We start from the raw sequence: 13,070 nt of genomic DNA, 5'->3' as shown, positions 1-13,070 counted from the left end.
GAGCTCAAAACGATCAAATCCCAGAATTCCGGGATCAGGCGGTTGCACCTCTTGACTGGAGCGGTTGCACCGCCTGGCAGAGCTCGAAGACTGAGCCTCTGGGAGGTGCCACCTCTGTCAGAGGCGGTTGCACCTCTCTGCCAGAGCTCGAAGACTGAGCTCAGGCGGTTGCACCTCTCTGTCAGGGGCGGTTGCACCGCCTAAGTCTAGCTCGGAGACTGAGCCCCAGGCGGTGCCACCTCCTGACTGAGGCGGTTGCACCTCTCTGCTAGAGCTCGAAGACTGAGCTCAGGCGGTGCTACCTCTCTGTCAAGGGAGGTTGCACCGCCCAATCTTGCTCGAAGACTGAGCTCAGGCGGTGCCACCTCCTGGCTGGGGCGGTTGCACCGCCCAGCTTCGCTGGGAGATCCTCTCCTGGGCGGTGCCACCGCTGACCCTGGCGGTGCCACCTCTTTCACTATTTCAGCTCACTTGGTTTGGCTCCAAACTTGGCCCAAACCAGTCCGAACTTGGGCCTAATTGGCCCCTACTTGGGTTATAGAATTAACACCTAATCCTAACCCTAATTAAAGTGCTAACTATGATTTTAAAGACATTTTCTAAGCTATTACAAAGTCCGCAAGTCAAGACTTCTTCTGGCGAGCTTCCGGCAAACTTCCGACGGTCTTCCGATGAACTCTCGGAAACCATTCTGCGGACTCTCGGCAAGCTCCTAGACTTCACGATTTGATCTTAGCGATTTTCAACGAGCTTCTTTGGCAAGCTCCGATCTTTCTCGGCGAGCTCCGCGAACTTCCAACGAACCTTCTGGCGAGCTTCTGAAAAACCCTTCGGCAAGCTCCCAACTCATTCTCGGCTAGTTCCGGTAGCATTCCCGACGAACCTTCGGACTTCCGTCGAACTCTCGAACTCGCAACGAATCCTTCGCGCTTGTCTCCGACACTTTGTTTCGCTTTATGTCTTCATCGTTATCATAGTTAATCCTGCACAATTAAAACAAAACTTCGATCGAGACAATTAATCCTAAGCAATTAACCAAGTTGTCCGGCATGTCATTGGTCCCTCGACGCTTCGTCTGATTCTTCGGCACATCGTCCTCTCCTATGGCCTTTTGCCCAATCGGCCAGTTGACTCCGCAACTCCGATATCCTTGGCGCAATACCCGCTCTTCTTGGCCCGATGCCCAAATCCATGGGTTGAAGCCTTCTGTCGCTATGTCGACCGATCCATAGGCCCGACGTCCAATCTTCTGACATGTTTCTCTGGCACAACATGATTTTCCTGCTTTAATTATCTCATCCTGATCAAAGCATCTTGCATTACTCAAAACGCAGATTAAATCATAAACATATATCAATTGGTTTCATCATCAAAATACGAGATTCAACAATCTCCCCCTTTTTGATGATGACAACTACTTGATGACGGAGTTAACCTTAACTCCCGGAGTTTAAACGCACTCCCCCTATCAATATGCCATATTGATAGAAACTCTTAGATTCAAAAATCTAAGCAACATGTCATCATAAACGGAGTTAACCTTAACTCCCAGAGTTTAAACAAACTCCCCCTATCAATATGTCATATTGATAGAAACTCTTGGATTCAAATATCCAAGCAACATGTCATCATAAACTTATGCATAACATGTCATGTCATCTACATATTTCTCCCCCTTTGTCATCAACAAAAAGGAGAAGTACCACAATCAAGTGTTTGTGATATAAGTTTAACTCATTGCATGAAAAACATAATATCTATTGTTACCATCATGCAAGTTTGCTATTATCAAATGGTAAGATATCAATATGTAAAATTACGATTCAAGTTCTTGATATCATAACGCAAGCATTTCAAGTGTTTATCAATTGTAGCATTTCATTACTTGGTAAGATATCAATGCGTAAAATCACGATACAAGTTCTTGATATCTTAACGCATGATGCAAACATGGCATAATGCAAATTTGGCAATCATAGCATCAATTCATATATCTCTTGATGATGCAAGTATTGCAAATATGGCAATCATATCAATTCATATATCTCTTGATGATGCAAGCAGCATGGCATAATCATAGCATCAGTGTTCATAGCATCAATTCATATATTTCTCCCCCTTTTTCATCAACAAAAAGGAGAATGATATAAGCAAATTTTAAGCATAAGTGCTTGTAATTATTCATGTCATAACTAGGTTCATGTCATTTTCCAACAGTGAGTGATAGGATATCAATTATACACACATCTCAAGGAAAATATGACATGGAGATAGCTTTGAAAACTTCTTCCTTTTTATCTATTATTATCTTTTTACATGAAGGAGGAAAGTCATATGTGAAGTTCAAATCGATAAGATATTAAAGCACACTTCATTTTTGCAAGGATTAAGATATGTAAGTGAGTCAAATCCTTGTATGTAAAAATATCTTCCTTTTATAAGAGGGAATCATCAAATATGTTTCTCGAAAAATATTTTTCACATGATAAGTGCATTTGCTAGATGATTCCATATGTCAAAAATCAATGATGTGAATTAAACTTGATATGACATATGCTTGTTAAGTTCGGAAGATGATAATGTATCAAGAAAATCCAAAAATGAAATTTGACACTTTCATACATTCGGACACGGTTTTACTAGAGATATTCAATTACAATCATGAAGGTAAAACATGTTCATTATCATGGAAATTTTTGTATTTAAGCACATAATTTCTAACATGTAATCATGGCAAGTAATTGTGTAAAATCATTATAGCAATCAAGTGATTTTATCATTCAATCAAAAAAGTCTGAAAAATAATTTTAACACGTTTAATCATTCGGACATATTTTTGCCATAGTTTTTCAAATGAAGATAAGGCATGCTCATCATCATGGTAGTATGATAGCAAGTTTACCATATACAAGCTAGCAAAAAATTTCTACATTTTAAGGCCCGCAAGCTAGCAATTTTGAGATGTTCAAGAAAGCAACTCTTGCTTTTTGAAATATAAGTTTTGCTAGATGTGCAAGTTACCTTTTTGCTTCTTGAGATAGGCAAGATAGCATTCCTTGGTGATGTTCAATATAGCTAAGTTCTACATCATGCAAGCTAGTGAATTTTATAACATTTTAGAACATGCATAATCACCAAAGCATCATAAATTTTAATGATGTGCAAAATTACAAATTTTGCATGATTGCATTTGTGTGTCTTGAGATTTGCAAGATAGCACTTCTTGGTGATGTTCAAGATAGCAATTTCTTCTCTTTTGAGAAGTGCAATTTTTGCTTTCTTCTTGAATTGTGCACGCTAGCTATCTCCCCTTTTGTCATTGTCAAAAAGAAGGGAAAAACCCTTTACATCAATTTTTAAATCATGACAAAGGTTAGTATCAATCTCATTTGTGCATCATAATATTTTTAAATTAAAACATGCACATTTTCAAAACATATAAACTCATTATTATATGCATGATTCCAAATCATCATTCATATTATTTCAATCATTGTATCACTCATCACTATAGCTTATCATGCATAATATATAAAACCATCTAACATGATACAATCATTTATTTTCAAAATATTTATCACTATTTTCATGTATGATAATAAAGTATTCATGATACACATCATACATTATCATAATAAAAAGCATATGCATCATTCTAGATCATAAATATTTCAAATATTTCAAGACTTACAAGCCATAAATCCAATGACATCATGAAAGATAAGACTTCTAAAAGACATGATTCATTCGACAAATCTTTTTAATAGAGCAAAAGAATTATACAGCCAAGGATCATGATTAAAATATATCAATATTGTTAGGATCGAGAGCACTAAGAGGGGGGGGGTGAATTAGTGCAGCGGAAATCTTACAGCGATTTAAAACCAAAAGCTGCGTTCGTTCAATAAAAACTATTATGATGCAAAAACTAATTCTCAGTTTGTATCTAAGTGCAGTTTGCGTCTAAGCGCAGATTGCGTCTAAGCGCAGTTTGCGTCTAAGCGCAGTTTGTGTTTAAACGCAGATTGACGTCTAAACGCAGTTTTACGTCTAAACGCAGATTTACGTCTAAACGCAGTTTTACGTCTAAACGCAGTTTTACGTCTAAACTCAGTTTACGTCTAAAATGTCTAAACACAGTTTGGACAGTTTTACGTCTAAACACAATTTTACGTCTAAACGCAGTTTTACGTCTAAACGCAGATTTACGTCCAAACTCAGTTTACGTCTAAAACGTCTAAACACAGTTTGAGCAGTTTTACGTCTAAATGCAATTTTACGTCTAGATGCATTTTCAAAGGGAGCTGAACTTTAGAAACTGGTTCGTAAGAGCGCAGAAGACAGTTTTGCAGAATCAAGGCGTAAACGTAAACTGCAATGTAAATATCGTACGAAAACACTGGTTTACGTCTGAAAACAGATTCGGACAGATCAGCACTTAAAGACTTGTTTGTGAAGGCGTAGAAGACAGTTTTGCAGAATTAAAACGTAAGCGTAAACTGTAATGTACGAAAACACCGATTTACGTCTGAATGCAGATTCGGAAAGAACAGCACTTAGAACTTGTTCGTAAAAGCGCAGAGAGCAGTAGTAATGAAGGAGGTTTGCAGTAAGGATAAAGTGCTCAAAAGTAAATGCAAACCAGAGATTTAGAGTGGTTCGGTCAGTCTTGACCTACTCCACTTTTGGCTTCCTCCACCGACGAGGTCACCGACGTCAACTAGGGGCCTTCCTTCAATAGGCGAAGGCCAAACTGCCCTTTTATAGTTTCTCTCCTTTTGACAGGCTCAGGAGACAACCTTTATAGACCTTTCTCTCCTCACTTTACAACTGAAAACTTGAAGAACAGAAGGAGGAGACTTAAAGGCTTTACAACACTTTTGAGCTCTTAGAATCACAGAAAAGATCAAGATTTCGGTGTAGGTCTATATCTTTTCAGTGCTGAATGGGTGGGGAATTTATAGGCCCCAACCCAATTCAAATTTGGAGCTCAAAACAATCAAATCCCGGAATTCTGGGATCAGGCGGTTGCACCTCTTGACTGGAGAGGTTGCACCGCCTGGCAGAGCTCGAAGACCGAGCTCAGGCGGTGCCACCTCTCTGCCAGGGAGGTTGCACCGCCCAGTCTTGCTCGAAGACTGAGCTCAGGCGGTGCCACCTCTCTGTCAGGGAGGTTGCACCGCCCAGTCTAGCTCGAAGACTGAGCTCAAGCGGTGCCACCTCTCTGTCAGGGAGGTTGCACCGCCCAGTCTAGCTCAAAGACTGAGCTCAGGCGGTGCCACCTCTCTGCTGGGGAGGTTGCACCGCCCAGTCTCGCTGGAAGGCCTAGCCCAGGCGGTGCCACCTCCTGGCCTGGGCGGTTGCACCTCCTGGTGCAATCAGGGTCCGAATGGTTCATTCCATTCGGCCCAATTTCAGTCTTTCAGGGGCCCAATTGCCCCAAGATTAAGCCAATAGGATCACCTCCCATTTTCCAACTTAAACAATATGCTAACTACGATTAAATCTAAGACAATTTCTGCAGCTTTGCTTCGGTGCGTCAATCGCTCCTTCCGGCGAGTTTCCGGCGAACTTCCGTCGATCATCCGATGAACCCTCGGTGATGCTCCTGCGGACTTCCGGCAAACTCCTAGACTTTGCGACGATCCACTTGGCAAGTTCCGACGAGCTTCGCTTGGCAAGCTTCTGGACTTCTTGGATCTGTTCTCGCAGAACCTCCGACGACCGTCCGAACTTCCGTCGAACTCTCGAACTCCCAACGTGATCATGAACTTGACTCCGGCGCAACTCCTGCTGCTTGTCTATCTTTCATCGTAGTTAATCCTGCACACTTATCTCAACACATAGATTAGACAACAAATGACAATTGACTTCATCATCAAAATCCGAGATTCAACAATCTCTCCCTTTTTGATGATGACAATCAATTGATAATGGAGTTATCCTTAACTCCCCCTGTCTATATGCCATTGTTGAGATAAGTCAACCTTGAATTCAAGACTTAAGAATTCAAGTGACGTATTGATAAGTTAGATCAGTTAAACTTATCAATACTCCCATCATGATACTTATCATGATATATCTCTTCAAAGATGATGTCAGGGCTTGACATACATCATCAAGTTTGTATGATTGTGTTTGTAACTATTCATCATGTAGTTTGAACATTATCATATAAAGCTGTGAAACACTATTACATGATGCACACATTTGAAATATTCTAGCAAGTTTTGCATTTTCTTCACATGATAAGATATCAACTCAGGGCATAATGCAAACTTTAGCACATGTTCATATATCTCTTGGTGATGCAAGGATGGCATAATCATAGCAGTGTTTATAGCAGCATTCATAGTATTTCTAATCATGGCAGTGTTTATCAATTCATATATATCTCCCCCTTTGTCATCAACAAAAAGCATAGTAATCATGATACCAGAAAATAATAATAGCAAGCTTATAGAGGAATTTTACATAGATTGCTTTAAATACTTCTTCCCCTTTGTGTTATAATCCATTGTCTATGTAAAGATTTTGCAGGATGGAATACATACACATGAATCACTTCATCAAATCTATTTCAGAAACTCATTTTTTTATGAAAGTGTACGAGAAAATCTGTTTCATAAATAAGATGCATTCGGACAAGATTTTGTTGCAGATTTTCACATATAATCATAGAAACATGGCAATCAAGTGGTTTGATCATTCAACATAGTCCGAAAAATAATTTTAACAAATTTATCTATTCGGACTCATCAACATTCCTAGTTCTCTTCTTATAAAATCAAATTGTTCTTCACTTAGAGGTTTTGTAAAAATATCAGCTAGTTGATGTTTCGTATCAATGAACTCTATGATTATATCATGATTCGCAACATGATCTCGTATAAAGTGATGTCTGATATCAATATGTTTTGTTCTTGAGTGTTGTATAGGATTCTTTGTTAAGCATATTGCACTTGTGTTATCACATTTAATTGGAATATTTTTGAGATGAACTTTATAATCTTCTAAGGTATTTTTCATCCATACAACTTGTGCACAGCATGCACTTGCTGCAATATATTCAGCTTCGGTTGTTGATAGTGCAACCGAGTTTTGTTTCTTAGATGACCAGGAAACAAGGGCATGTCCTAAAAATTGACATGATCCTGATGTGCTTTTTCTATCTAGTCTACAGCCAGCGAAGTCCGCATCAACATAAGCTGTTAACTCAAAATTTTCTGACTTTGGGTACCATAATCCTAGATTTGTGGTTCCATTAAGATATCTAAGAATTTTTTTAACTGCTTTGAGATGAGATATCTTAGGGTTTGATTGAAATCTAGCACAAAGTCCTACACTGAACATGATGTCTGGTCTGGTGGCAGTGAGGTAAAGTAAACTTCCTATCATACCCCTATAAGTTTTTTGATCAAAGCTTTCTTCACTTTCATCAATTTCTAACTTAGTGGAGGTGCTCATAGGAGTGTTACTAGCCTTTGAGTTGTTCATATTAAACCTTTTTAATAAATTCATGGCATATTTAGTTTGACTAATGAAGATGCCATTGCTTAGTTGTTTGATTTGTAAACCTAAGAAGAATGTTAATTCTCCCATTAAGCTCATTTCGAATTCAAGACTCATAGTTTTAGCAAAAGATTCACAAAGAGATTCATTTGTAGAGCCAAAGATGATATCATCAACATAAATCTGAACAATGAGAAAATTATTTTCAAAATTCTTGATAAACAATGTAGTATCAACCTTGCCTTTTATGAAATTATTTTCAATGAGAAAAGAACTAAGTCTCTCATACCAAGCCCTTGGGGCTTGTTTTAAACCATAGAGAGCTTTAGTTAATCTAAACACATGATTAGGGAGGCTATTATTCTCAAATCCAGGAGGTTGTTCAACATAAACTTCTTCGGAAATAAAACCATTTAGAAACGCGCTTTTAACATCCATTTGAAATAACTTAAAATTATTACAACTAGCGTAGGTAAGGAGCATCCTTATGGCTTCCAATCGAGCCACAGGTGCGAAGGTTTCTTCGTAATCGATACCTTCTTCTTGGTTGAAACCTTTGGCCACTAATCTAGCCTTGTTTCTAACCACGATACCATTTTCATCTTGCTTGTTTCTAAAGACCCATTTAGTACCAATAACTAAATGGTCATTTGGCCTAGGAACAAGCGTCCACACCTCATTTCTCTCAAATTGATTCAATTCATCTTGCATTGCGATAATCCATGAATCATCTTTCATGGCTTCATCAACACATTTGGGTTCAATTTGCGAGAGAAAGGCGGCGTTGGCACAAAAATTTTTAAAAGAAGATCGTGTTTTAACCCCCTTTGATGTGTCTCCTAGGATTAGCTCCTTAGGATGAGCATCTACATACTTCCAATCCTTGGGTAAGGAAATCTGGGAAGTGGATGCATCTAAGTTGCTAGTTGGAGACGGGGTTTCGTTTAAATTCAAGGAATCAAAATTAACATCATCATCAAGATCATTTTTCTTAATTTCTGAAATCTCATTGAAAACAACATGGATGGATTCTTCAATAATTAAGGTTCTTTTATTGAAAATACGAAAAGCTTTAGAAACCGAAGAATAACCAAGAAAGATTCCTTCATCAGATTTAGCATCGAATTTTCCTAAGTTATCCTTTTCATTCAAGATAAAACACTTACACCCAAAGACTTTAAAATATGAGACATTGGGTTTTTTGTTATTCCATAACTCATAAGGAGTTTTGGTGAGTAAGGGTCTTACTAGAACTCTATTCAAAATATAGCATGCAGTGTTTACAGCTTCGGCCCAAAAATATTTGGGTAGGCTATGTTCATTCAACATGGTTCTTGCCATTTCTTGCAAATTTCGATTTTTTCTTTCTACTACCCCATTTTGTTGAGGATTTCTTGGAGTAGAGAAATTATGGTTGTATCCATTGAGTTCACAGAATTCTTGGAAATCATGGTTTTGAAATTCTCCACCATGATCACTTCTAATTGACGAAATCATAGATCCCTTCTCATTTTGAACAAGTTTACAAAACTTGGTAAAGTATCTAAAGCATTCATTTTTCTGTTTTAAGAAGTAGGTCCATGTATATCTGCTATAGTCATCAACAATGACAAAGGCGTATTTGCTACCTCCTAGACTCGATGTAGAGATTGGTCCGAACAAGTCCATATGGATCAATTGTAAGGGCCTAGAGGTGCTTATTTGATTCTTAGCTTTGAAGCTACCCTTAATTTGTTTACCTAATTGGCAAGCATCACATACATTATCTTTGATAAACTTGATATGAGGAATTCCTCTTACAAGTTCTCTAGATGATACTTGAGTGATTAGTTTCATGCTAGCATGACCTAATCTTCTATGCCATAGCCAAGCATCCTCATTCATAACGGCAAAACACATTTCATCACATAAGTCATTGATGTCAATAGTGTATACGTTATTTTGTTTCAATGCAATCATAGATATATTGTTATGTGGTTTTTCAATGATGCAAGCATTAGATTCGAATTTGACAGTATATCCTTTATCACATAATTGACTAATACTCAAGAGGTTATGTTTTAAACCATCAACTAACAGAACATCTTCAATAAAGAGGTTGGATTTGTTACCTATGGTTCCTTTGCCAATGATTTTACCCTTGTTGTTGTCTCCGAAGGTGACATAGCCTTCGTCTATGCTAGTAAGCTTAGAGAATTGAGATGGATCTCCGGTCATATGCCTTGAGCATCCACTATCAAGGTACCATCTCTTGCTCCTAGCTTGCGATGGTTTAGTTTTCTACAAGAAAGGATGATGTTTAGGTACCCATTTGCTTTTGGGTGCCTCATAAATAGATCTATATTTTCTATCATGTTGCATAGAGTTTGTCATGGTTCCTTTAGGAACCCAAATCAATTTGTTTGGACTTATTTTCTTGAATGGACAACAATGTGTCTTGTGTCCAGATTTGCAACAAAAGTTGCACTTGGTTTGGTGTTGAACATGCAAGATGGGGCCTTTTATGAAGGTGGTTGGATTTTGGTGAGGACTTCTCACAAATCCAATTCCACTCCTTTTTGGAACGTGACCCTTGTTTGTAAGGATCATGTTCAATGACTTGCTACCAACCTCGAATTTCTTCAAGGTGTTCTTAAGTAGCAAGTTTTCTTTTTGGAGAGTTTCTAGATCATGGTATTTTATGCATGGGCTTAACTTATCATGATGTTCAGCATTTAACTTATCGAAATTACAAATAAGACTATCATGCTCCTTTTTTAGCAATTTGTATTTACTACTAATAGTCTTACACTCATCAAACAGTTCATGGAAAGCATTTAATAATTCATCGAAGGATAAATCTGCATCTATTGAATTTGTTACCTCATCTTCGATGGCCATTAAGGCGTAATGAGCAACTTGCTCGGTGTTGGACTCCTCTTCCTCAGATGCGCTTGAATCATCCCATGTTGCTTGGAGCGCCTTCTTCTTTGTTGTTCTTTTCTTGACTTGGGGACAATCACTCTTGTAGTGTCCCGGCTTTTTGCATTCATAGCAGTTACTTGGTCCTTTTTGGGTTCAAGTTTATTTTTTGCATCATTCTTAAACTTGTTTCTTTTAAAGAACTTTTTAAACTTTCTTGTTAGAAGTGCCAAGTCATCATCACAGTCCTCATCACTTGAGTTTTCTCTCAAGTGGCATTCTGAAGTTTTGAGTGCCATATCCTTCCTGTTCTTTGGAATGATGTCTTCTTGCTCTTCATGAGCTTTACAAGTCATTTCGTAGGTCATTAATGACCCGATTAGTTCTTCAAGAGGGAAATTTCGCAGATCTTTTGCCTCTTGAATAGCGGTGACTTTAGGATCCCAACTCTTAGGAAGGGATCTTAGTATCTTATTAACAAGCTCAAAATCCGAAAAGCTCTTTCCGAGTCCTTTTAGACCGTTGACGACATCCGTGAAACGGGTAAACATGTCACCAATGGTTTCACTCGGTTTCATCCGAAAAAGTTCGAAAGAATGTAACAGCAAATTGATTTTTGACTCTTTTACTCTACTTGTGCCCTCATGGGTCACTTCGAGCGTGTGCCAAATATCAAACGCAGTTTCACAAGTTGAAACACGGTTAAACTCGTTTTTATCAAGTGCACAAAATAAGGCATTCATAGCCTTTGCATTAAGAGCGAAAGCCTTCTTCTCCAAATCATTCCAATCGATCATTGGAAGAGAAGACTTTGAAAAACCATTCTCGACAAGATTCCAAAGATCAATGTCCATAGAAATAAGAAAGATTCTCATTCGGGTCTTCCAATAGGTGTAGTCCGTCCCATTAAACATGGGTGGACGTGTAATGGAATGGCCCTCTTGGTTTCCGGCGTAAGCCATCTCTCTTGGGTTTTAATCCTTTTGAGAGTTAACCGGGCTCTGATACCAATTGTTAGGATCGAGAGCACTAAGAGGGGGGGGGGGTGAATTAGTGCAGCGGAAATCTTACAGCGATTTAAAACCAAAAGCTGCGTTCGTTCAATAAAAACTATTATGATGCAAAAACTAATTCTCAGTTTGTATCTAAGTGCAGTTTGCGTCTAAGCGCAGATTGCGTCTAAGCGCAGTTTGCGTCTAAACATAGTTTGCGTCCAAGCGCAGTTTGCGTCTAAGTGCAATTTGCGTTTAAACGCAGATTGACGTCTAAACGCAGTTTTACGTCTAAACGCAGATTTACGTCTAAACGCAGTTTTACGTCTAAACGCAGTTTTACGTCTAAACGCAGTTTTACGTCTAAACTCTGTTTACGTCTAAAACGTCTAAACACAGTTTGGACAGTTTTACGTCTAAACGCAATTTTACGTCTAAACGCAGATTTACGTCTAAACGCAGATTTACGTCCAAACTCAGTTTACATCTAAAACGTCTAAACATAGTTTGAGCAGTTTTACGTCTAAATGCAATTTTACGTCTAGATGCAGTTTCAAAGGGAGCTGAACTTTAGAAACTGGTTCGTAAGAGCGCAGAAGACAGTTTTGCAGAATCAAGGCGTAAACGTAAACTGCAATGTAAATATCGTACGAAAATACTGGTTTACGTCTGAAAACAGATTCGGACAGATCAGCACTTAAAGGCTTGTTCGTGAAGGCGTAGAAGACAGTTTTGCAGAATTAAAACGTAAGCGTAAACTGTAATGTACGAAAACACCGATTTACGTCTGAATGCAGATTCGGAAAGAGCAGCACTTAGAACTTGTTCGTAAAAGCGCAGAGAGCAGTAGTAATGAAGGAGGTTTGCAGTAAGGATAAAGTGCTCAAAAGTAAACGCAAACTAGAGATTTAGAGTGGTTCGGTCAGTCTTGACCTACTCCACTTTTGGCTTCCTCCACCGACGAGGTCACCGACGTCAACTAGGGGCCTTCCTTCAATAGGCGAAGGCCAAACTGCCCTTTTACAGTTTCTCTCCTTTTGACAGGCTCAGGAGACAACCTTTACAGACCTTTCTCTCCTCACTTTACAACTGAAAACTTGAAGAACAGAAGGAGGAGACTTAAAGGCTTTACAACACTTTTGAGCTCTTAGAATCACAGAAAAGATCAAGATTTCGATGTAGGTCTGTATCTTTTCAGTGCTGAATGGGTGGGGAATTTATAGGCCCCAACCTAATTCAAATTTGGAGCTCAAAACAATCAAATCCCGGAATTCTGGGATCAGGCGGTTGCACCTCTTGACTGGAGAGGTTGCACCGCCTGGCAGAGCTCGAAGACCGAGCTCAGGCGGTGCCACCTCTCTGCCAGGGAGGTTGCACCGCCCAGTCTTGCTCAAAGACTGAGCTCAGGCGGTGCCACCTCTCTGTCAGGGAGGTTGCACCGCCCAGTCTAGCTCGAAGACTGAGCTCAGGCGGTGCCACCTCTCTGTCAGGGAGGTTGCACCGCCCAGTCTAGCTCGAAGACTGAGCTCAGGCGGTGCCACCTCTCTGCTGGGGAGGTTGCACCGCCCAGTCTCGCTGGAAGGCCTAGCCCAGGCGGTGCCACCTCCTGGCCTGGGCGGTTGCACCTCCTGGTGCAATCAGGGTCCGAATGGTTCATTCCATTCA

The sequence above is a fragment of the Musa acuminata genome, chromosome BXJ3-8 (assembly GCF_036884655.1).
Source record: "Musa acuminata AAA Group cultivar baxijiao chromosome BXJ3-8, Cavendish_Baxijiao_AAA, whole genome shotgun sequence".
NCBI classification, from domain to species: domain Eukaryota; kingdom Viridiplantae; phylum Streptophyta; class Magnoliopsida; order Zingiberales; family Musaceae; genus Musa; species Musa acuminata.
The sequence above is the reverse complement of the archived record's forward strand: the minus strand, read 5'-3'. Positions refer to the sequence as shown.